General features: G+C 41.6%; 1 long non-coding RNA gene across 1 annotated transcript in view; it reads left to right on the top strand.

Moving 5' to 3' along the window:
• Positions 1-496: 496 nt before the first annotated feature.
• Positions 497-27,167, top strand: part of LOC138756196 (uncharacterized) — a 43,509-nt gene continuing 16,838 nt past the window's right edge. Inside the window, exons 1-2 of the long non-coding RNA XR_011352844.1 lie at positions 497-826; positions 3,691-3,904. This is a non-coding gene — a long non-coding RNA (uncharacterized lncRNA). The remainder of the gene's footprint in view (positions 827-3,690; positions 3,905-27,167) is intronic.

The raw sequence follows: 27,167 nt of genomic DNA, 5'->3' as shown, positions 1-27,167 counted from the left end.
AACAGACTTTGACATTGATTCATCAATGAAAGCAAGCTGTCTTGAAGCTTGTTTGAGGGTAAAACTTCCTAACCATGTCAATTCAAAATTGGAATATTTTAAGTCACTGAAAGAGAAGTTTGAAAATAGATCCAAAATCACTTCATTATTCACTACGCAAACTACAGTCTTGAATCGTACCCTTGAAATTTCTCTGCCAAAACATGGGAAGAGTCATACGATTGGGGAGGAACTGATAAAACCTGCAATATCAATCATTGTTCTGCAAAAGGATGACAAATATGTCTGAGCAAGGCCATTGAGTAATAGTACTGTCTGACACAGAACATGTGATGTGGGTCAAGATGTTGAAAAAACTATCTCCAGTAATTTGAGAAATTTAATCAGCAGTTTACATCAAATATTCTTGCATTAAAACGTCTCTCAATATGTTCAAAGCACAATGATAAGTACAAGTCTAATTGCTGCCATAAAATTATTGCCTTGTTCACATGACTATTGACGTAAAGATATCATCATCTGATGTTGATGTGATAATGAATGAACAACCAGTTAATGTTGCTACTATTCTTCTTAGACATTTGTTAATGAACTTCAAAGATGTAGGTTTTGGAAGGGTTTTTTTCCCCTCAAGGGCAGAGGATGCTCGCAGCAGATTTGGAGTGATAGAAGACTAAAGCTGAAATGAATACATGGATTGACAATATCAGTGAGTACAAGGACCAGGAAAAGATGTCAGCACCTAACAGAAATGTGAGCTTGCTGAGAGTCACACAGAAAGTTTCCAGGCTTGTGTACAAAATTGTTGAAGCTGAAATATTGGCAGGTAGGTAGGAAGGTTTGTATATTTCCTTGCTACATAGATGCAAGAAATTTTAACCTGTTGAGTCTATGTCACTTTACAGATTAATCTCATCCCTCCATTAATTGTTGCCTTTTCTCCTCGTATTCCCATCAACTGCCTACAGTTTCCAACTCTCAGCCACACCTTAGTTAGAGTTCATAGTAGTCAATTAACCTATCACCCAGCAAGTCTTTAGGATGTGAGAGATCACATATCTGGGGAAACCCCACACGATCATTGGGAAAATACAAATTCCCTAAGAAGAGCAGAATCCAGGTAAATGGAGTTGTGAAGCAGGAAATGTATTAGCTCATCCACTCTGAAGTCTTTTTGGGAAATAGTGACGTGTTGAGGTGACAACTTGGAAGGGCCAAATACTCAACAACAAAAAAAAAATAAAGATATGACCATTGGTCAATAAAAACAGAGGAGTCAAAAAGGCCAGAAAAAAAAGAACCACGTTAGTAATAACAGGCTTGGATCTAAAATGCTATCCAAATGTGACTACTTGTAGGTTACAGAGTCATATGTCAATTGAATATGGAGAAAAATAATTCAAAGTTAAGGCCTGAAGTATCCAGGTGAGATGAAGTCTGCCATTAAAAGATAAACAACTTTGATCACCAACAAACTACAATCTCAGTTGCAAGGTATTGTTGCGGAGGATGAATGAGTCTTGGTCTTGTTTGAGGAACAGAATATCTGTATCTACTCTGTGGGAAATATTGCTGTTGAAATTAAAGGGCCCATGGAGGCATGGAGAATCACCAGCATGGGTTGATGCAGGTATGATATGCGTAATAGAGTCAGCATCAGTCAAGGCCTGTAGATGAGGAATACAAAACAGGCAAAAGAAATGAGTGAAAATAGGAAGGAAGGGGAAAAAGAATGATTACATTTCATTTGGCAGCAGCGAATGAACACAAAATCATCACAAGTGATTCTTTGAGTTGCTCGTCATAGATAATTCTGTTCTGTAGAATTTTATTTGACATGACTGGACGGGTATCTTGAGTTTCTTGTAAGAAGTAGTGGCCATGATAAGTTGATGTTTAGCTTAAAAGAAACTCTACTTTTGTTATTAACAGTTTCATCACCCAGTTGTCTGTGCAATAAAAAAAAGACTTAAACAGCAGACAGTTTGGGGAAACCTATAAGTGGAAACCAATAACCTGGTGTAGAAAGTAAAGCAGACTCTATTTGTCCCAATGGTGCCGTCCATCACCGCAGCTGCCATTAGGTTATCCAAGCTTCAACTCAGGATTTTCTTTCATTTAAAAGCAGTGTCAGGGCTGCTGGGAAATCGTCCTGTTAAAGAACAATTATTCATTCCAGCTACTCCTGGAACAATCTGCCCTTGGCACAACAGTCAAAAAGAGATTTTTGTTCATACAATTTTGTTCACAACACCCAGGAGAAAAAGTTTAGGGAGACAGATGTTCACCAGATTTCCATCTGCATCGCTTCATGGTAGCAATTCTAGGTTTTAAATTTTTTGAAAGGAAAAAAAATAGCAAATTGGAGAGAAGATGTCACAATATGCAACCTTACAAATTTACAAGGTTATTCCGAGCCAGGGTGATTCCATTTCAATTAAGCCTGTTTCCCGCATTGCTGAAAATGATAGAAATTTACTTTATTTGCCCTTAATTTGCATCCAACTATCCTCAGTTCACTGAAGTTTGATTTCATTTGTACTTTCAGCAATATGTTTTGAGCAAGAATGGTCGTCTGCTTGTTATATGTTCAATCACACAGCTTGCCCAACTTTCAACGGTATTGTCAATAAACACTTTGGATTAATAGCTCAGCTATTATAGCCTCAAAATTTGGTGAGCAGATTTAAGGCAGAGATGAAGAGAAAGTGTTTCCCCCCAGAAAATAGTAAATCTCTGGAATTCTCTGCCAAATGGAAAAAAAAAATAGAGGCTGCCTCGTCCAATGTATTTAAGACAAAGATACATTTTTGAGTAGCAGGGGAATTAAAGGTTAAGGGAGGCAGTGGATCCATGTATACTGCCTGCTCAGCCACGATCTCATTGAATGGCAGAGCAGGCTCAGCAGGATGGATAGTCTACTCCTGCTCTTATTTCTTATGTTCTTATTTGTAATGGCCCCCATTTCATCCAATTCCCTTTGCAGTAGTACCAACTAGCCTAGAGGTACCATGTGGAAATGAGTTAGGACCAGGTAACATCAGCTATTCTAATATTCCACAACTTCTACACACCCTTCATTATTTAAGGTGGTTCTTTATTTAAGGTGAAGTGTACAATAGTGAAGGCATCTTAGGTATGGTAAATTGGGTTAAAGTCGAGGTGTAGGTTTAGTGGTCAGAGGGTAATTGAAGACTGGAGTGGGTGGTCTTAAGATGTGAGGGGTTCAGATACTGCCATGATATTTAAGAAGCATCTACCAGACATGTAATTGAATTGCCAAGCCATAGACCTAGCACAAGGAATTAGCATGGCTAGATAGAGCAATTGGCATGAACCAGGTTGGCTAAGGCTCTGTTTCTGTGACATACATTGAATTCAGTAGTATTTGATAGAACACCACTTAATTAAGCTATCTTTAGGATTCTTAACAATAACTCAACACATGCTTGGAAGTACTACAAAAAAATACTATTGTTCTCAGGAAACCTTCCCTTAAATCATGAACCGTATTTAAAAAAAAAATAAATTCAGTTGGAAAGAAGCTAAGCAAAATATGTTAATATAATTCTTGCCAACCATGATACCAGAGGATTTAAAAGAAAAGCAGGAAGAATGGACCATTTGGTAGGTCTTGCATGTCAGTACCAATTTCTTGCACAAACTCCCTATTCATTGATTCCCTTACAGCTAATGTCTCAGTAAAAAGAACAGTCCAAAGTGTCAGGACCAGTGATAAGTGGAAAGGTGAATGACACCAGCAATGCCCAAATAACCTGTACCCAAAGCAAGAAGATGACAACTTAGTTCCAAGAATCATGAACTTCCAGGGGAGTTCAGTTGCTGAATGAAATTGTACTGCAATGAAAGCAAAGGGTGTTAACATCTACCACTGACAAGGGAAGTGAGTACAAAGATGGCATTAATGTTGTCACTGCATTAAAATAACATTGATAACAGAACGATTAGCTTTGGTTTAAAACTCTTCAGGACATCTGGGTTGTTGCCAGGACTCAACCGATTTCATAAGATGTGTGATAGTCTTGAAACCCATAATTAACATTACCGTCCCCAGGGGAAGTCCACACTAAACTGCATTTCTATCTGTTACCACTCACTTTTTGCCAGAACAGAGCATAATCAATTATGATGTTCAAAAGATCTGATGAAAACCAGTTCTGCAAGGTGCTTATACTTTGGAGCTCTTCAAGAGTACATCAATGGTTGCAGTGACAGTTATGACAAAGTACTGTATAGATCTACAAGTCAATTTTTTATCCATTCAGCTAATTTTCCACTGATTCCATGACTCATGACTCTCTGGATGAGTCTCTCAAGGAGGACCTTGTCAAATGGTTTGCTAAAATCCATGTAGACCACATCTACCACCTTACCCTCATCAATTTCTTTTGTTACTTCCTCAAAAAACTTAATTAGGCTCATGAGGCATGAGCCATGCTGACTATCCTTGAGTAGACTCTACTTCACCAAATGCTCATAGATCCTATCCTTAAGAATTCTCTCTGTTAGTTTACACACCACTGAGGCAAGACTCACTGGTCTATAATTCCTAGGATTCTCCCTACTACCTTTTTTTAAACAAGGGGACTACATTTGCCATTCTCCAATCCTCCGGTACCTCCCCTGTGGCCAAAGAGAATTCAAAGATCGTAGCTCTTGCCCCAGCCATCTCTTCTCTCGCTTCCCCCAGCAGCCTGGGGTATATCACATCTGGCCCCGGGGACTTATCAATTTTGATGTTTTGAAGAAGATACTACACTTCCACTTCCTTAATTTCCACATTGTCTAGCACACAGGCCTGTTCAATTTCGACCTCATCCTGATCAAGATCCTTTTCTCTTGTGAATACTGAAGCAAAATATTCATTTAGAACCTCCCCAACCTCCTCCACCTCCAGGCACATGTTGCCTCCTTTATCCTTTAACGGTCCCACCTTCATCCTTGTCGTCCTCCTGTTCTTCACATATGCATAGAATGCCTTGAGGTTGTGTATGTGTCTACGTGTATGTGAATTCTACATGCCTATGCCTTTTCATGCCCTCTTCAAACTCTCCTGCCTACCATATACTTTTCACGAGCCTTCCGGTTTCCTATATCTAATGTATGCTTCCTTCTTCCTCTTGACTTGCTGCCTGACCTGTTTCATCAGCCATGGTTCCCTTTTCCTACCATTATTTCCTTATCCCAGTGGAACAAACCTATCTTGAACCCTGTTGAAGTGTCCCTAAACTTCCTCCACATTAGTTCTGTGCTTTCACCCTTCAACATCTGTTTACAATTTATTCTCATTGTTCCTGTTTCATCCTGATCATTAGCCCTTCCCCAGTTAAGCACTTTACCAGTTTGACTATTTATATCCTTTTCCATAGCTTTGTTTGAAACTAAGGGAGTTTTGTCACTCCCACCAAAATGCTCTACCACCTGACCAGGTTCATTCCCCAGAACCAGATCCAGGATGGTCTCTCCTCTAGTTGGCCAGTCCACCCACTGTGTCAGGAATCCTTCTTGTACACACCTGACAAATTCAGCCTCATCCATCCCTCTTGCAGTCAGTCGGTGCCAGTCAATATTAGAGAAGTTGAAATCACCCGTAACTACAACCCTGTATTTCCTGCACCATTCCAAAATCTGCCTGTTTTTCTGCTGTTCAGTGTCCATAGAGCTACCTCTTCCTTTTTCTGACTTCCATCCACACTGACTCAGTGGGCATTCCTTCTGCAGTGTCCTTTCTCTCTTTCTATAGCCGTGATACTATCCCTGACCAGTAATGCTACTCCCCCTCCCCTACCTCCCATTCTATTCTTTTTAAAATACCTACACCCAATACCTGCATCAGCCAATCTTGCCCATCCTCCAGCCAAGTTTCTGTAACAGAAACAACGTGCTAGCTCCACGCTCTGATCCATAATCTCAGTCAATGGTTCCCAACCTTTTACTTTCCACTCACATACCACTTTAAGTATTCCCTATGCAATAAGTGTTCTGTAATTAATAAGGGATTCCTTAAGGTGGTATGTGGGTGGAAAGAAAAAGTTTGAAAACCACTGTTTTAATCAATCCAAATTGATTCGTTATGTCCACGGTTTCATAACTCCAAAGGAAATGGGCCAATGACAATTTTTCTCAAGCAAAATATTTCAGTCATAATTGGGTCTAGAGCAGTGATTCTTAACCTTCCCTTCCTATTCACTTGCCACCTTAAGCAATCACTTACTAATCACAGAACACTTATGGCATAGGGAATACTTCAAGTGGTATGTGAGTGGAAAGTAAAAGGTTGGGAACCACTGCTCTAAGTTCATCCCCTTTATTCCTAATACGCCTAGAATTGAAATAGATACATTTCAAACCCTCTAACTGGCTACATTTAGGTTTTGTCCCCTGCCTGTCCTTCCTCACTAACTCAGAGCATCTAGCATCTTCCCTTCTCTCACAGCTTACTTATCCCTATGTACTTTTGAGTCAACATGCATTTTAATCACTCCCTTATCCAAGCCATTGATCTGGATTGTAAATTTCTAAAGCCCTAACATTGATCACAGCAGCAATTCAATGGTCAAACTGTTCTCAAGATGGCTCATTTATCCTCAATCTACTACCAGCAGGTACTTTCCCAAATCCATTTTGAAAGCCAATGCTGAAGCTACTGGTACCTTATTATTATGTGTTTGTCCCCCCCACCCCCACTTCCATACATTCATACAGTGATTGTACATTCTGACAACACTCAATAGTTTACAGCCCAATCTACATCCTTGCTATTTCATGTGCCAGGGCGTTACTCAAACTCAGTATTTATCCCCAAAATACCAGTCCGCTACCAACATCAAGAGGCAGTAGGGTCCTTTAAAATTAAATCCCTGCTTGTCCTTAGGAGAGTTTATCAGTTTTACATTTAGTCTGCTTGTCTCTGCCAATTTACAAATGGCTTGGACTGTGGGCAGACCTTTGCACTTACTTTTTCTAATGATATCCCAACTCCTCCAAATCAATCCCCCTCGGATAAACCTCATTCTTAGTGTTGCCTTATTTTGCTGCTGCTTCACCTGGGTCACAACAGGTTATCTTACTAAGTAGGCTGCGCAGCCTTCAAATCTCACAGGTGCAGAAAGCACCATCTCTTCAAATGATTGCTTCACCATCTATTCAAATTGGTATTCCTTGTGGTTCATTCCCTAGAATTGTTCCCTTTACCACTGGAAATCTGCCCATCATCTTGCTTTGCATTAGATGGGCATCACTCACATTGGACAATAGTAAAGACTATTCCATATCACCTCTATATGCCTTACTTGCCTGAAATCACAGCCATGTCCTCCTTCCAATCTATGCTATTACCCAGCATTAAAGATTGCTTCTTGTACTAACACATACAGGTTAATACTCCCCTCCTACTTGCAATGTTTGAATTTCAGATTTTCCTGTTCAGCTACCTGAGCCAAATTTCTCGAGCTGCGGACATTGATGAAGCAAATGACAAATATCATGCTTATCTTCATAAATTCCTATATTCTGCAACTCATTTTCCATATTCTGTTTTAGATCATTGGTCACTTAATTTATAGTTACTTTAAAATGATTTTAATTTAACAAAGTATTAATTATAGGTCCCTCTTGATTAACATTGTGAGTTGTTTGAAATTGAGCTATTAGGTGCTACATGACAAGAAAGAAAAAAATGGAGTCATTCCATAACATTTCACAGACAATGATTTTCTTTTGAAGAATCCATATTAATTTCTTGTAAACAAAGCAATTAAAAATGAACATAAAATATTCAACCATTAATCAGAAACAATCTGTAATGCATTCCTTGCTGTTAAGAGTGTCATTTAAGAGTTTATGTTAAATTTAAAGGTCTTTATTACTCATTTACTTGTTTCATTTTTATAGTTTGCTTCCAAAGTGTTGTTTGGCTTCAGATTAATTCTTTGTATAAATATATATAATTCAATTAAACAGCACTTTTCTCTTTGGATCCCCTCGTGCAAATTATTTTCAGGAACAAAATAGTTTAAAACAATTTACTTGAAGCAATTTTTGTAATTTTGCAAAAAATCCAGTTAGACAAGAGAAAAATGATAAGTATATTAGAATGACAAGAATATTTTTTTCTGCTTCTGCCCAAACTTCATGCTGATCCAGAGAGAAATATATTTTGCCAGTTACTTTATAAAAATAGAATCCGAGAGTAATGATTTTCCCTTGCTGGATATTTTATTGCTTGTCCTGTTCCATATTGTGATTGTTAATATATCAATGAATTAATGATATTGTAGCATTTGCGCTACGCAAGCATGGAGAAGAACAACATACACACCAAAGCCTTGGAAAATGAGATTGATTTATTGGTCTGGCCATAGTGCTTATATAGGGCCCGGACGTTGACATCAGGGCTCCGTGTCATCGGACCACTGGCCGAGGATTGTCTGGCATTCCCACCAGAGTCCCTCATGTTCCTGCTGTGCAGGAGGTCACCTGGGATGATGGCCGGTGTCATCTCCAGGTCTGCACGGTGGCTGCGTTCGTCAACCATTTTGCGGACCAGTCTGTGTCACCTTGCGTGGGCCGCTACATGATCCCCTCCCCTCCTGAACGATTGTCCATTGCCTTGGGTGGTTTGCCCCTGTGTCGTGGGGAAGGAGTGGAGACCAACTCATTAAATTCCAGATATTCCAGTTTCAGGTGGTCAATTCAATTAAAGTCTTCTCCTTGCTGCCAATGTTGAGGACAAAGATGGAGTCGTTGTCCCTGCCGCTGTAGGGCGGCCGGTGTGCGCCCCTTTGCATGAACACAGACTGATAAGTCTAAAAGTCCCTGGGGATGTTATGTTTGGGCTGGCCATGTGGTGGGGGTTCCCACAGGACTAGGGAACCCAGTTTTTACTGCAAGTTCTCAAGGTTATATGGATACTTATTGGGGGCCAGGTACTCTTTGGCAATGATCAAAGGTGTACCATACACCATCTCCACCGCCGAGGCATTGAAGTCCTCCTTCGGCGCAGTACCAATCCCCAGCAGGACCCAAGGCGGTTCATCCTTCCAGTGGGGACTCTTGATCTGGGCCATCAAGGCTGCCTTGATGTGTCTGTGAAAGCGCTCCACCAACCCTTTGGCCTGAGGGTGATATACCATTGTGTGGTGAAGCTGTGAGCCCAGAAAATTAGTCAGTGCTGCCCAGAGCCCAGAGGTGTATTGTGCCCCCCTGTCTGAGGTTATGTGCTCTGGGACCCCGAATCAGAACACCCATGTGCCAATGAATGCCCTGGCGCAGGTTTTTGTGGTGGTATCAGCCAGCAGGACCACCTCAGGCCACCTTGTGGAGCAGTCAACTATGGTCAAGAGGTATCTTGCCCCACGGGTAACTGGCAACGACTCCACTATGTCAATGTGCACATGACTGAACCAGCGCCGACTGGCTCAAAAGTCTGTGTGGGCACTCTCATGTGAACTTTGGAGGACTGGCAATTATTGCAGATTTTGGCCCACTGGCTGACCTGCTTACGAAGGCCATGCCATACAAACCTGCTAGTCACCATTTTGACCATGGCTTAAATTGTAGGATGTGCCAAGTTGTTAATGGCGTTGAAAACTTGGCACCTCCATTCAGCCAGAATGATGGAGCGGGGACTGCTGGCAAAGATGTCGCACAGAAGTGTCAGGTTGCTTGGACAGATGGGAATGTCTTCCACCCTGAGTCCAGAGATGACTGTCCTATACACGAGGATCTCATGGTCCTGCTGCTGGACTTCAGTGAGGGCCATCTAATTGAACTCTGGGACAGGACATGGACCAACTCGATTGCGGGCATGACAGAGCATTGGCTATCACATTTTTTTTCCCCATGATGTGCTGTATGTCCGTGGTAAATTCAGACATGTAGGACAAGTGTCTCTGTTGTCTGGCCTACCATGGATCCATTACCTTATGGAATGCAAAGGTCAGTGACTTGTGATCGGTGAAATGCAACCCTCCAAAAAGTAACGGAAATGTCTTACCACCAGGTACAACACCAATAGCTCTTGGTTGAAAGTGCTGTATTTGAGTTACGGGGGTTGGGGATTGCAGAGGTGCCTGCTGAAAAAGGCCTGGGGTTGCCACTGGCCTTTAATGAGCTGTTCCAGAACACCTCCAACCGCTGTGCTGGAGATGTCGACTGTCAGAGCAATAGGTACCTCCGGATTGGGGTGGACCAGGAGGGTGGCATTAGCCAGCATGTCTTTGGCTTTCTGGAACTCCCTTGAAGAGTCATCATTTCAAGTAATGTCCTTTGACTTGCCCACCATTAGCGTGCATGATTTGGGCTGCTGCTGCCAAGAACCTGTGGTAAAAGTTTATTATACCGGCCAATTCTTGTAGCCCTTTTACTGTACGTGGCTTGGCAAAATGTCAGACTGCCTTGACCTTCTCAGGGAGGGGTGTTGTCCCGGGTTTGTTTATTCTGTGCCCCAGGAAGTCAGTGGTGTCCAGGCCAAATTGGCACATCACTGGGTTGATTGTCAGACCAGACCCACTCAACCAGGTGCACAGTTGTCTCAGGTGGGCACCGTGGTCTTTGCAGCTGCAGCTGGTGATGTGGATACTGTCTAAATAGATGAATGGAAATGGGAGGTCCTGGCCCACTGCGTCCATCAGTCGTTGGAAAGTTTGTGCCACATTCTTTAGACTGAAGGAGACGTGGAGAAATTCAAACAAGCCAAAGAGGGGGTTATGATAGCAGTCGTGGGGACATCTGGGGGTAAACTGGGATTTGGTGGTACCCCAGATGAGGTCCACCTTGGAGAAGGCTGTGGCCTTTGAAGGTTGGCAGCGAAGTCTTGGATGTGGGACACGGGATATCTGTTGGGCATGGTGGCCTTGTTGAGGCAGCAGTAGTCATGCCATGGCCTTCAACTGCCCCCCACCCCCCAGTGATTTGAGGATCAGGCCCAGGAACTGTCAGAGCGCTGCACATCCCCAGTTCCTCCATTTTCTTAAACTCCTCCTTTGCTAGGCTGAGCTTTTCGGAAGGGAGACAGCAGCTCTTCTGTGGAACAGGGGCCCCTCAGCCAAAATATGGTGCCTTACCCTATGCTTTGGCTTGGCCATGGAGAACTATTGAGAGGAACTCAATAGTCCAAAAGTGTTATAGAGTCCAGGGGGGTGGCAGGTAGCTTGGCTTCACTCAGAGACAGTGTCTAAAAAGTTCTGGCATGCACCAAGCACCGTCCCTTGAGGTTGTCGAGCAGGCAATGGGCACGAGGGAAGTTGGCCCCCAGGAATGGTTGCGCCACTGCTGCGAAGGTGAAGGTCCATGTAAAGCGGCTGTTGCCAAACTGAAGGGGGATGGTGCGGGTCCCAAAAATCTGGATGGAGGAACTGTTAGCTGACCTCAGTGCTGGGTCCTGCTTGCCGATGCGGGTGTCGAGCCCTGTGAGGGGCAGGATGCTTATCTCGGCACCAGTGTCAACCAGGAAATGCCTGCCCATCAAGGAGTCCCAGATGTAGAGGAGGCTTTAATGTGGGCCAACTGCCACAACCATCAACGACGGTTGGCCAGGGCATTTCCTGGAAACTCGCAGGATGGGCAACATCGACGGGCCTCTGCATCCCATCGCTGGTGATAGTAACAGAGCTGTCCCAAGGTATTAACTTGCCTCTCTGCTGGTCTTGAACTTGCAGACGGCTGTTCATGGGGCTTGCCGATATGGTCTACGACATTGCTGGTGCCCTTCTTCGCTCTCCAGAGCATCTCCGCTCGGGCCACTACACTCTGAGAGTCACTGAAGTTGTCATCCATGAGCAAGAGTCAGATATCCTTGGGCACCTGCTCCAGAAAGATCTGCTCAAAAAGCAGTCAAGGTTTGTGGCCCTCAGTTAAAGCGAGTATATTGTTCAGTAGGGCAGACGGGGCCCTGTCCCCAATCTGTCCATGTGCAGCAATCAGGTGACACTGGGAGAGCCCAAAAGTATGGGATTAACAGCTCTTGAGGGCTGTGTATTTGTCTTGCTCCAGAGGCTGTGGTAGGAAGTCCACGACCCTTGCCGCTGTGTCTTGATCAAAATGTAGAAGTAGTGGGTGTTGTTGATGACGATTTATCGAAGCTGGAATTGAGCCTTGGCTTGCTTGAACTACACGTGTGGCTACAACACCCAAAACTTTGGGAGCCTGAGTGAGACTACGTGGATGGTCGCTGGCTTTGCCTGATCTGTCATCTTCAGGTCCAACTGTTGGTTGGACCTGTTGGAGGTCACCAATGTAGCATTCATACTACACAGGCGTGGATAAGAATGACACGCACACAAAAGCCTTGGAAAATGAGACTGGATTATTGATCTGGTAGTTGTGCTTATATGGGCCCCAGGCGCTGATGTCTGGGCCGCGTGTCATTGGAGCGCCAGCCTGGGATTGGCCGGTGTTCCCGCCAGAGTTCTCTATCTTCCCAGTCACCTGGGATGATGGCTGGTGTCACCCCCAAGGTCAGCGTGGTTGCCGTGTTCGTTGGCTATTTTGTAGGCCGGTCTAAGTCTCGGTGTGTGGGCTGCTACAATGTGCATAGATTTTCTTCATACCAATAGAAAATTTAATCTGCATCCAAGGAATGTAAAATTGATCAGAATCAATCAAAAGGATAAAGTGGAAGAAACAAATGAAAACAGCAGGAGGGCAGGAAGTAATTGTAGAGTAAAAACTCTTTTATTACCAACACTAAACACAGCACATACTATAATGTCCCAAATTTCAGAAGCTAAGTGCAGTACAGTTTCCATTTTCTGCATTTACCACTCCTTTATGTTAATACATTTCTTCCTAAAGCCTGGTTTGCCATTTTCTACATTCTCTCTGGCTAACTTCCATCCAATACTAGTTCTGGAATATCACGTGGTAACCAATTTAAACTTTTCTGGTTTTCCCTGTGCTCTTTGAAGCTTCCCCAGATCAGCCTGCTGAATTCCAGTTCACCTCACCATCTTATCTCAAAGTGAAGACCAATGACATTATATCCACTTGGAAAATGAGACTGGACTATTGATCTGGTAGTTGTGCTTATATGGGCCCCAGGCGCTGATGTCTGTCTGGGCCGCGTGTCATTGGAGTGCCGGCCTGGGATTGGCAGGTCTGGATCTTGCACTTCTGGTACAATCGGTGTTACTTGTGTAGAGAAGAGTGAACAGACCATTTCAGTAGACATTATTTGGCTTACTGGAAAAATGAATTTGGTCATTGCTGATATACCAACTAGCTTATAATGAAGCGGCAGTCAGTTTACAGGATGGCCTGAGCTATGTTCACAACTCTTGGTTGAAGGCAGCAACAAAACAATATAAAAGCATTCTAAAAATCCTTCCCAGATAAACATGCAAATATCCCAAAACATTTTTTTATATTGGATACCTTTAAGGAAAATAAATACAATATATTTGTATAAAAATTCAAGTTTCATGTAATTTCTTCTACTTGCATATACTTGGTTGACTTGCAGTAAAACATAACATTCCAATTGAAATACAGATGCATTTCCCCTTACGATGGTCCGACTTACAATTTTTTGAAGTTACAATGGTCGTTATCACTATATTTTAGATTAAACATTGTTTTTTTCAGTGAGGAATAAAATGTATTCAATGTTTAATTATAAAATAAGATTTGTTTTAGATAAATTTGCCCAGCTGTAGGCTACAGTAAGTGTTCTGAGCACATTTAAGATAGGCTGGGCTAGACTATGATGTTCGGTAGGTGCAGTACTTTATTCTTTTTCAACACAATTTTTCCACTTATGATGGGTTTATTGGAACATGGCCCCATAGTAAGTCGAGGATCACCTGTAATTATACAATTGCTAATCTGAGTTTTGAAGCTTTAATCGGACTGATTCTTGAGAAATACAAAGGCAGAATTGCTATTATTCTTTTGGAAATGTGATTGGTCCAAGGCAACCATGACCTCTGTTTCTAATTCAGTGCTAAAAACATTGAAACCCTTAAGGTGGAAAGGGATTTACTCAATTCCATTTTTACTTTGGAATGGAAGGTTTCACCACAGCATGAGTTGTTCGAACCATTCTGGGCTCATTGCCTGTTTCCTGGATTTGGCAACCTTGAAAGAACTTTCTGACTAACTTTCAAGCACCTGCCAAAACCAATATTTTAATGTGAGGGAGGACATGCCGTTTGAATGTCATAGCGATTTTCCATCCCTCATGCCAGATATGAGCTGTCATAAAAATGTCCCTGTAAAGAAGGCAACCAGGATTGACAGGCAGTCTTGGAGACATAACATTTAGCTTGAATGGGTAAAAGCAAAATAAAGCCCTAACTTGAAAAGATTCTTTGTATCTGTTTCAAATAAGGCAAAATATTTTCTCTGGCACATTCTGTACCTGGAGAAAGCCAATGCAAGCTGCCATCATCTTGGCCAAGCCTTCAGCCTTATATCTCCATCTGCTGTCCTCTGACACCAGCCACATGTTCTTCATCTTCCACTTCCTTCAACCTCACCAGTTTTGGCCCAGTCCTCAGCTGTCCTCCAGAACAACTTAGAGTCATGGATTCAACTGCTCACTATGCGTTAGATAGTGGTGTATCTACGTCAGGTATGGCATGCTCCCTGGGTGCCACTTGAAGGGGGGCACCACTGATCAGTTTCTTTTAAAGTCAGACAAGCTATCTACCGATAGCTTATTTCACTAAGTACTTTCTTCAGCCGGGCCCCTGTGGTCTCCTTCACCACCCTGGGCCCACAGTGGTCCCCACATCTCCCGCATCACTAGCATTGGTACATTAAAGGAGGCCTGATTATCGTAGACTTAGACCAATTCCTTCCCCCACCGCCAGCAGCACCGCCACCCTTGCCCCCCACCAGCAGCAGCATCCCTCGCCCCTCCCACCCTGCCACCAGCAGCACCCCCCACCCGTCATCAGCACCCCCCACCCTGCCAGCAGCACTTCTCTATCACCCCGCCACCATTGCCACCCCCCAGCCAGCTTCACCATCCCCCCCAATATACAAAGAGAACACATCTCTTTGTTCTCTGCTCCATACACCCTTCCCCGTCCTCCCGTTCGCTCTTAACATATTAAAAGGCCGAAGCCAAATACAACATGGCAGGCATCACTCTTGCGAGATTTCCTTGTCACTGTTTATTTTGATGCATGGAATGCAAAAGGTTGGCCATCCCAGCTGTAGGAGCTATTTTCCATAGAATCACCCCTGGCATTAGGTATTAACAATAATGATTATAATAATATGGCCAATTACAAAGGCTAATTAACCTAATAACTATTATTAATTAATCCTTAACTAATTATCCTACCAATCTGAATATCTTAGGGATGAACTACATGATAAAGTTATATGATGAAAATATTTAATCTTTTTTTATAAAAAAAAACATATTAATTTAGAGATGCAGTATGGTAACAAGCCCTTCCTGTCCACAAGCTGTGCCACCAAATATACCCATGCGACCAATTAACCTATTAACTGGTAAGTCTTTGCAATGAGGGAGAAAAACCGAAGCACCCACAGAAAACCCACGCTATATGAGCAAAACGTACAAACCCTTTACAGATAGTGACAGATTCATACTTGGGTTCAGGGCACTGTAGTAACATTGTGCTAACAACTACACTCATCATGCCGCCAAGAGCATTTCTTTATTTTAATTTTTCTCAAAACCTTTGTTTCAATTCTCCATGTATTTACTCACACATCCTAATCACTCCTTTCATTGGTCAACATCAGTTCTCTAACTCTCTGTGGAAAACCAGCAATTTTTGCAGTATAAAATTACCATAGATGCACTTTCATTATCGCACCAGGTTGTACTTATTGGATCTATGCAGACCTGGCTGGAACCTTCACCAATATTTCTCTCCTGTTCACATTCCCTTGGTCTGGAGCAGAGAACTGAAATGTCAGGTGAGGATCAGCTTCTGACAGCCCTCAGTCAGAGTAGTGCTGAGGCCCTGCCCTGGGGCTACCAGGACAGGTTTTGAGAGAATTAAAAACAACAAAATTCTGGAGGAACTCAGTTGATCTATTTAGCATCTTTAGGAGACAAAAATATTTTGCTGACATTTTGGACCTGGCCCTTCTTCAAGGTAAAATCAGAAAATCCAGAAGCAGGATATATCAGAAAGTCTCAGAATTCAAATAATGGGGGAGGAATCCAGACCAACAAAAGATGTTAATTGAATGTGATAAGGGTCTAGGTGGAATTGATCACGTCTGTGCAAAATGAGAGACCACGGGAGAAAGCAAGGGGATGGGGGGAGGGGTTTAATGAAAGCTAGAGAAGTCGATATTAATGCCATCCGGTTGGAAGGTGCCCAGTTGGAAGTTGAGGTGTTGGCTCCTCCGACTTATAGGTGTTCTCAGTTTGGTAGTACGTGAGACCATGGATAGACATGTTAGTAAAGGAATGGGATGGAGTATTGAAATGGGTGTCCACTGGGAGATCCACCTATTTGCTATTGTGGCAGACAGAGCTGAGTGACTCAACAAAGCAATCTCCCAATCTGCATCCAGTCTCACCAGTATAGAGGAGACCATAGTGCGAGCATTGGGTGTAGTAGATGACCCCTGCATATCCAAAAGTGAAATGTTGCTTCACTTGGAAGGACTGTTTAGGGCCCCAAATGGTGCTGAGGGAGGGCTTGTGGGCACAAGTGGAACATCTCCTGTGGTCACAGGGACAGGTCCCAAGGGGAAGATGGGTAGGGAGGGAGGATGGATAAGGGAGGTACGGAGGGAGCGATCCCTGCGCAAGGCAGAGAGGGGAAGAGAGGAGAATATGTGACGACTGATGGGATCATGTAGTAGGTGCCAGAAATGGCGGAGGAGGATGTATTGGATGCAGTGGCTGGTGCGATGGTTGTTGAGGACAAGAGGAATCCTGTCCTTGTTGTGCATGGGGTTAGGGTATTTTTTTCAATCTTTGTATTGGCTTTAACATATGCAAAATACATAGATTCATATGGTAATAATAATAAAATAAATTAATATCAAGTTACAAGTACCAATGAACAAGGTAACTATGAGCCCATGTTATTAAATGGAAAAAAGTAAAAGAGAAAAAAACCTATATTCTTAAATTAAGAATCAAACCCACCCTATGAGGGTTGCTGGCCAAGTTAAGGAGTCTACTACTACTAATAATAACTATGGGGTAATTAAAATGCATAGATAATTAATCTACACATTTTGAAAGTAATTGAGAAAAGGACCCCAAAGATGAGATCCATCGCAGTAGTACAACACACCTTTTTTATCTAGAGACAGATATGGCATCACATCCAACAACCATTGAGTATGTGTGGGAGGGACAGAATCTTTCCATCTCAGTAAAATTGCCCTTCTAGCAACAAGGGAAGCAACAGCCACTACATGGGATTGTGAAAAAGTCAGTGTTAAATCCATTGGCCCACTCCCTCCAAAAATAGCAATGAAAGGGGTAGGAGTCATTAATATTAAGATCTAATGATAAGGCGCAAAATACCCCTTGCCAGAAATTGAAGTGAGAAAGACAGAGCCAAAACATATGATACAACGTGCCTCAACATTAAAGAATTTAAGAAGGTCCTAATTTGTAAACAATGAAAAAAGTGATGTTTAGGTATTTTAAATTTAATAGATAATTGTTTAAAATTAGCCAAATTTTGGTCAATATATAGATATAGAAAAGATTGGATACCCAAGCTTAGCCATTGAATATAACTGATATCTTGGATTGAAGGCTAAAAAAAGAGGAATTACGTGGAATTACGTGGTCATCTACTACACCCGATGCTCGCACTATGGTCTCCTCTATACTGGAGAGACTGGATGCAGATTGGGAGATTGCTTTGTTGAGTCACTCAGATATGCATTTTTCACATTTGGAGATAATATTAGGATAAAATTTAGCTAACTGAACATTGGAAAAGTGTGCTCAATGGACTACTTTAAATTGAATTTATGAGCATCTGGCACAAAGAGATGAGTGAACACGTTTCAACATAGAATCCCATGTAGTTTCAGCAAATGGTTGTTGAAAATCTTGTTTCCATAATTTCTTAATACCACCCTGGGAACTATCTCTAGATCTTGAGAGCAGTTCATAAAGGGCAGAAAGCAATCCTTTATGATTAGGTTTAAAATTATTTACTTCCCAAATAAGGTTAAAATCTAAATTTTGTGGAAGAATTAAAGAATTTAAGAAGGTCCTAATGTGTAAACAATGAAAAAAGTGATGTTTAGGTATTTTAAATTTAATAGATAATTGTTTAAAATTAGCCAAATTTTGGTCAATATATAGATATAGAAAAGATTGGATACCCAAGCTTAGCCATTGAATATAACCGATATCTTGGATTGAAGGCTAAAAAAAGAGGAATTACGTGGAATAGGGCTAATCAATAAAAACCTATGGAAACCAAAATGTTTTCTAAATTGAAACCAAATTCTCAAAATGTCTGATTACAAAATTATCAGTTAACTTGGAAGCCAAAAAAGGCAAGAGTGATTCAAGTAGCAAAAGGAGAGAATACTTAAATCTCTAAGTCAATCCATCTTGAGGCACCTTGGCATTCATTATGATGAATCCAAATAGTAATATATCTAATATTCACTGCCCAGTAATAAATTCTAAAATTAGGACATGCCAAACCTCCACTTATTTTAGTATTTTGAAGGAAATTTTTTTGAGGCAGGGGTGCTTGTTTTTCTAAACAAGAGATGAGAGAATCTAATGAATCAATAAAGGATTTAGGAACAAAAACTGGTCCATCTTGAAAAGTGTATAAGAATTTAGGCAAAACATTCATTTTGATAATATTAACACATCCAATTAAAGTAATTGAAAAAAGAATCATTGAGATAGGGTCTTCTTAACATAATTCAATAAGGTAAGGATATTTTCAATAGAGTAGAATGGGAATATTTATTTTGTATTCAAGAGAAATTGAATCTAGATTCTCGACTTATTAATTGGATTAAATTGATGTATCCCCTACAGCTTCAGTTTTGTCTAATTCATTTAAATCCAAACTATTTAAACTGCATCGTGGAACCGGACAGGGTTGTCCCTCAAGCCCTCTTCTATTTAATTTGGCTTTGCAACAATTAGCGGTCGCTTTTCAGTAATCAACAGAGATCTCTGGAATCTCTAGAGCTGCAAATATTCATTAGATGTCTCTGAGCTGATGATCTTCTGCTATACATATCCAAACCCACCATTCTATTCCACATATGTTACTACTTCTCAGTCAATTTGGTGAGTTTTCAGACTATATAAATTAAACCTGCAGAAGAGTGAAATATTCATTTTAGACTCTTCTTGCTCCTTTGATTCCTATGTCCCTTTTAAAATTGTTAAAAATCAATTTAATTATCTAGGCATTACTATCACTAAAAAGTTTAATAATCTTCATTGATTCTAAATCATATATTTCATCTCAAAGATGTTAAAGTTAGTAGATGAATTGGTTAAGTATTAATTATTAATTAATATTGGTTCCTAATTATTGGGGTAATTAGCCATTGCTCTTATTATTAGTACTACTAATACTTGCCTTTCCACAAGTCTGTGCTGACTCTCACCTGATGCTAACTACTCCGACTGACTGGGTGTGAATGAAGCAATGAGGATGTGTGTGACAGCTCAGCTTTTATGTATGCATTCATACCTTGGAACCAGAGAGAAAAAGCCTGAGACTTTATGGGTTTAAAAGCCTATCATGGATGCCAACCAGTAGAAGAATAAACTATCATGCAATATACCATTAAAAAACCATCCTTGAAAGATTCTGTGCAATGTCAATTAAGATATCATTTGAATTTGTTCCCTTTCCATTATCAGCATTCAAAGAGATGTGCACTTGTAAGAAAACTTTGGATGTCTAACAGATTTGGTGAAATATTTGATGATATACATATTTGTCATTGTTGCTCACTTGGGAAATGTTTAGATATAGCTAAGTTGTCAGCTTCTTCTTGCATTGGGTACTGGTTCTCTAGGTGTAGCCTTCCCATCATCACCTGTCAGACACCAGACTGTTCTTTGCTGAAAAGGTTGAGAGTCATTGCTAAAGGTAGTAACAGTAATATTTCTAATAATCACTTTATCTCATTTCATAAGCATGAGATCCTGCCCACGTCTAGGAATCTGGGCATGCACAGAGAAGAAATGTTAAGTTTATTAGAATAATGAAGCTTTAATCCTTTTCCTTTGAATTACAGGCAAGAATAAATTCCATACCATGTTTAGGGTTCTCCTTCAAGCAGTTAGTTTTACAAGAGTATTTGCATAAATTAGTTACTTCACATCAGCAAGATCAGAGGGTAGGAGAGGCGATGAGAGAAAAGTGTATTAGATCTTGCACACAAATCCTTTCCAAGCCATTGCCAACAACTATTGGGGCTTTTGCAATCCACAATCTAAGACATGCGCAGAATTGTGTTTGGGTCTGAGCAGTAAGCCCAAGGATTTCCTTTCCATCAACATCACTGGTTCAGCTGTGTTGTGATAGAGACCCCAGTGCCGAGGTGACGCACTGAAGTATCTGGTGGCTACAGTCGGCAGTTCCAGGAGTGAGAATCCCCCCCCCCCCCACCAGTAATTGAGCAATGCTGAAGGAATTACCATAATTTCTCAAGAACCATCAAAGTGAAGATCCTCACAGAAAATTGATCTTATATGCAGTTTGAATCCCTTAGGTGAGGTGTCAGTTATCAAGAAATGCAAATATTTATAGCAGGCCCTTAAAGTAAATGGACGAGTGTTGTAAATCTGTTCAGCCAGATGTGAGGGAATTTCATATGTTACCTGGACTCTCCGGCTTGTATATTGAGAACTGTATTTAGAATTTTATTTTGCAGACTTCATAATAAGGTCAATCCTTGGGTCCAATGAGTCAGGCCCAGTGCCTGTCTCCTCTTGTCACCAGTCATTGTCATTGGGGACATTTAAGGCAGAGGTTCTTGATTAGCCAGGGCAGTGAGGCTAAGTGGGAAAATCGATCAGTTCAAATAGTGTGGCACTTAATTTTGTACCTCTCCTCGAACCCATAAAGTCTCAGTTCACGATTAAAAAGCAGGGCAAACTTGATGGGCTGAATAGCTTATTTCTGATCCTCAATTTTATAGTGTTATGACATGAGGCTGTGGATGCTGAACAAGAAAATCAATAATGTTTGAATGCTCAATATATAAGAGAGGAGGAAATGAAGATATCCAGTTATTGTGGTCATGTTGGAAAACCTACAGTATATAATGTTCTCATTGCTTGCTAATTTCCACAAAGAAAAGGAAAGACCACACCCCCCACCTTGGAAATCATTGGATGATTTGTCCCTCCCCATATTCAGGCCTCTATAGCGAGCCAGACTAATTAGACTACCCCCTTTTTCCTCATTGCCCTGGTTGTCTTTTGAAACCCACTGAAAGGAACATCCAGGGTAAATTATAAGGTGCAGTAAAGGAAGGAATTAAACAGAGGTAACTTTTTAAGGCATGGCCATGCTTTGTTTGTTTAAATTAAGTTAGGCTCAAAACCTGAATGGGTGTGGAATATAAGAGCACAACACCACTTGAATGCTTGTGGCATCAGAAGAAATGTCTTCTTTGCTCTCTCCTGACCATTTTGCAATACAAAAGGGTGGCCATCTACTCAGAAAAGTAGGCAAATACCCAACACGCACAGGTCAATGGGAAGGTATTATAAAATATGATGCCTCACTGTGTACACATACAATATGCATTTACTGCTTGAAATTTTTATTCCAGATGACTTTAAATATATATTTTAAAATGTATGTTGTAAGAACAGTTCTGTGACAAGCAATGTTGGAATAAGAGACCTGAGATGGAAAAAGTAAAACTCAATGACCTGGACATTGGCCTGCACCTGTTTTCACTGTGTAATAGTACTAACTCACATTTAGGCTCTCCACACACATCTTGGCCAAAGTCCAGGTTGAAATGGCATTGAGAGCTTCTGAAACAAGAGATTTCACCCAATTCAATTTAAGTTTTAATTTTCGCAAAGAAGCCTATTCTGCCCATTCAAACCCACGACACTCATTTACACCCTTTTAACCAATCTAACCCATATATTTTGGAGGGATTCAAAACCGGATCGGTGATGGTGCAAATAGTGTTGCACTTAATTTTGTACCTCTTCTCAACTCTTTGCTGCACAGAACTTGGAGGAAGGCTACCTCCACCACATAGGCTGTGCACAACCAGATAGAGTTTGCGGGGTTGCAGCAAGGCAGCCCTGCCATTTACACGAAAGAACAAGTAAGCCCTAGACATCATTCCAGTCAGCAAACACTGTGATTTTAGTTAAAAACACAGAAGTGCTGGAGGAACTCGGGAGGTTTTGTAGCACCCATAGGATATATAGTCGAAGTTTCGGGTCAAACTCCTTCTTCAAGGAAGCACAAGGAGGTACATATCAGGAAGTAGGTTCTTTGTGGAGGAAGGGGATAGAAGATCCACTAAGGAAGCTTAGTGGTCAGTGTCTGTCATATTCCTATCTAGGAACATAAATCCCCACACAATGGAACATTGTGGAAAGAGCTGTTATGATCTCAGGAGAACATTCAGGGTGAAGTGCACACTGCTCTGTACACCTCCAGAGTGGGGATCCTCACAGAAAATACATCTCATGTAGAGCTTTGAATTCACTAGGTGAAATGCCACTCATCAGGAATGCAAATGTCGGAAGAACTCAGCCAGTCAAGCAGCATCTGTAGAAAGAGAAACCAATCAGATGAGAGACCCATGCTCAGAATTGAGCTAAGAGTGGAAGGGGGTGGGGGGGGTGCGGGTGGTCAGTTTTCAAAGTAGAGCTTAGAGCTTAGAGCTTAGAGAAAAAGCAAGGAGAGAGGTTACAACAGATCAGATGATACAAACCATGAGTACTGACCATTAGAAACATAGAAACATAGAAGATAGGAGCAGGAGTAGGTCATTTGACCCTTCGAGCCTGCTCTGCCATTCAACGAGATCATGGCTGATCTTAAAGTTCAGTACCCCGTCCCCGCCTTCTCTCCGTAACCTTTAATACCCTTATATTGAAGAAATAGATCTAATTCCCTCTTAAATATATTTAATGAACCTGCCTCTACTGCCCTCTGTGGCAATGAATTCCACAGATTCACCACCCTCTGGGTAAAGAAATTCCTCCTCATCTCGGTCCTAAATGGTTTGCCTATTATCCTCAAACCATGGCCCTAGGTTCTGGATTTTCCCATCATTGGAAACATCCCATCTGCATCCATTCTGTCCAGTCCTGCCAGAATTTTATGTCTCTATGAGATCCCCTCTCAATCTTCTAAACTCCAGCGAGTACAATCCCAATTTGCGCAATCTTTCCTCATAAGTCATTCCTGCCATTCCAGGTATCAGCCTGGTGAATCGCCTCTGCTCTCCCTCCATTGCAAGAACATCCTTCCTTAGATAAGGTGACCAAAACTGGACACAATTCTCCAGGTGGGGTCTCACCAAGGCCCTGTACAGCTGCAGTAAGGTATCCTTGTTCCTATACTCAAACCCTCTTGATATGAAGGCCAACATACCATTTGCCTTTTTAACCGCCTGCTGTACCTGCATGCTTGCCTTCAGAGACTGGTGTACAAGTACCCCTAGGACTCTCTGCACTTCCCCATCTCTTAATCTTTTGCCATTCAAATAGTAATCTGCCCTCCAGTTTGTATTACCAAAGTGGATAACCTCACATTTATCCACATTGTAGTGCATTTGCCATGTATCTGCCCAGTCCCTCAATTTATCCAAATCACACTGGAGCTTCCTGACCCTCTTTTCCATACACACAACCCCTCCTAGCTTAGTGTCATCTGCAAATTTGGAGATATTACATCCAATCCCCTCATCCAGATCATTAATGTAAATTGAGAACAGCTGTGGTCCCAGTACAGATCCCTGTGGCACCCCACTGGTCACTACCTGCCACTCAGAAAATGAGCCATTTATCCTAACTCTCTGTCTTCTACCTGCCAGCCAGTTCTCAATCCACATCAATACTTTGCCCCCAATCTCATGAGCCTTGATTTTGTAAGCCAGTCGTTTATGCGGGACCTTATCGAAGGCCTTTTGGAAGTCCAGGTACACCACATCCACTGGCTCTCCCCCATCTATTTTACCTGTCACCATCTCAAAGAACTCCAATAGATTTGTCAAGCATGATTTACCTTTTGTAAACCCATGTTGACTCCGTCCGATCCCTTCTCTGCTAGTCATATGCTCCGCTATTACATCCTTAATAATGGATTCCATCATTTTGCCCACTACTGATGTAAGGCTCACCGGCCTATAATTCCCCGCTTTTTCTCTACCCCCCTTTTTAAATAGTGGGGTAACATTAGCTACCCTCCAATCCATGGGTACTGATCCTGAATCTATCGAGTTCTGGAAAATAATTCTTAAAGCATCTGCTATCTGAATGGCCACTTCCTTAAGTACCCTAGGATGTAGATTATCAGGCCCTTGGGATTTATTTGCTTTCAATCCCATCAATTTCCGCAAGACCATGTCCTTAGAGATACTGATTTCTTTCAGTTCCTCCCTTGCATTAGTCTCTATGTTTCCCAACATCCTTGGGAGGTTATTTGTATCCTCTCTTGTATAAACAGAACTAAAGTAAGAATTTAATTGGTCTGCCATTTCCTTATTCCCCATTATATATTCCCCTGATTCCGACTGCAAAGGACCTACTCTGGATTTCACCAATCTTTTCCTCTTGACATATTTATAAAAGCTTTTGCAGTTGGTTTTTATATTTGCCACAAGCTTACTTTCGTAATTTATTTTTGCTCTCTTGATTAATCCCTTTGTCCTCCTTTGGTGCATCTTGAACTGCTCCCAGTCTTCAGTTGTGGTACTTTTTTTGGCTAATTGATATGCTCTCTCTTTGGACCTAATGCTCTCTCTAATTTCCCTTATTATCCACGGTTGAGTCACCTTTTTTGGTTTATTTTCATGCCAAAACGGTATAAACGATTTTTGAAATTTCTCCATTAGATTTGTGAATGCTTTTCATTGTCTATCCACAGTCAACTCCCCCATAAACACCACCCAATCAATCTTACTCAACTCCCATCTTTTACCATCATAATTCCCTTTATTTAAATTCAGGACCTTAGTCTTGGTTTTAATTTCATCACTCTCCATGTCGAGTGAGAATTCGATCATATTGTGATCGCTCCTACCCAAAGGGCCTCGTACAACAAGATTGTTGATTAGCCCCTTATCATTGCATAATACCCAATCTAAAATGGCCTGCTCCCGAGTTGGTTCCTCGACATATTGGTCTAGATAACCGTCCCGTAAACATTCAAGGAATTCCTCCTCCTCAGTATTTTTACTAATTTGGCTAGTCCAATCTATATGCAAATTAAAGTCTCCCATGATGACGGCTGTTCCCTTATTGCACGCTTTTCTAATTTCTCTTTTAATGCCTTCCTTCACCTCTACACTACTATTTGGAGGCCTATATACCACCCCCACTAAAGTTTTCCGCCCCTTGCTATTCCTCAGTTCTACCCATATAGATTCCGCATCTTTCTGTCAATCGTGTTGGTCCCTTCTCTCACCATCAATACTATTCACCCCTTTTTCTTTCTTGCCGATCCCTCTTAAATATCATATACCCCGGGATGTTAAGTTCCCAGGCTTGCCCACCCTGCAGCCATGTTTCTGTAATCCCAATCAAATCATATTTGTTTATCTCAATTTCCACAGCTAATTCATCTATCTTGTTCCGAATGCTTCTTGCATTAAGATATAAAGCCTTCAGATTTGCTTTTTTCACCCTCCTTGCTCTTTCTGATTTTTTACTTTCGCTGCCTAACCTAACTTTTCCTGTTTTATCTTTTCTGTCCTTTGCCCTATCATACAGGTTCCCACCCCCCTGCCAAATCAGTTTAAACCACACCCGACTGCTGTACCAAACCTAGCTGCCAATATATTGACCCCTTTTGGGTTTAGGTGTAACCCATCCTTCTTGTAGAGGTCATGCCTTCCCCAAAAGAGATCCCAATGATCCAAGAAGCCAAAACCCTGTCCTTTACACCAGCCCCTCAGCCACACATTCATTTTTCTTAACCTTCCATTTTTGTCCTCAGTTGCACTTGGCACAGGTAGCAAACCAGAGATCACCACCCTGGTTGTCCTATTTCTTAGTTTCTGTCCTAGCTCTCTGTAATCCTTTTTCAGTACTTCCTCCTTTTTATCTATGTCATTGGTACCCACATGTACCAAGATATCAGGCTGTTCGCCTTCCCCTTTTAGAATACCCTGAACCCGATTTGAGATATCCCGCACCCTTGCACCAGGGAGTCAGCACACCATGCGGGCATACCTATCTGGGTCACAGAATCTCCTGTTTGTATTTCTGACAATGTCCACTGCATTCCTCTTTACCTTTTGGTCCACCATGCCAGGCTCAGTGCCAGCGACCTGGTCACTGCTGCCAGCTTCTGTCAGAGGATTTAAAAAAATGTGAGAAAGGGACAAAAGCAAAGAAATGGGAAACAGTGAGAAAAGTAATTTAACTGCTATTCACTCCTAAAGGCTGCAAAGTGCCTTAAAAAGACGGTATTCTTTTGGTTTACATTGAGCCTCACTATGCCATAGGAGGTTGAAGAGAGACAAGAATGTGACCGGTACCATTCAACGTAGCTCAGGATCATTTCTGTGCACTGAGTGCAGATTCTCCACAAAACGAAATGCTGTTGCTGTTAATTTGCGTTTTTACAGAGATGTTGTTGCATGCCAGTGGGACCTTTGGAAGAGACATTCATTCATTCATGCATGAAATCGAGTACAATTGGATATCCACAAATGCGTGAGTTGTATTTGTGCATCGCCTGACAGGTCCTCACTTGTCCGTGTCATGCCACAGGTTTGATTGTATTTTTGTTCCATGCCTTTAGAATTCAAAATTGTCTGCCTAAAGTATGATCCTCACCACAGGACTTTCCAGGGATGTAAAATTGCTGATGGTCAGGAATGTGGCAGGAAGGTGGGGCTGATAGCTCCACCCATTGCTTCTATTACACTACTTCCTTGCTTTCATTGCAGATGTCTATTGGAAACTCCATTGAGAACTAACATTCAAGTCAAAAGTCAAAAATTAGAAATTAGATTTTTTTAAAAATTGG

The sequence above is a fragment of the Narcine bancroftii genome, chromosome 3 (assembly GCF_036971445.1).
Source record: "Narcine bancroftii isolate sNarBan1 chromosome 3, sNarBan1.hap1, whole genome shotgun sequence".
NCBI lineage: Eukaryota > Metazoa > Chordata > Chondrichthyes > Torpediniformes > Narcinidae > Narcine > Narcine bancroftii.
Note: the sequence above shows the minus strand (reverse complement) of the source record. Positions and strands in the feature narration are given on the sequence as shown.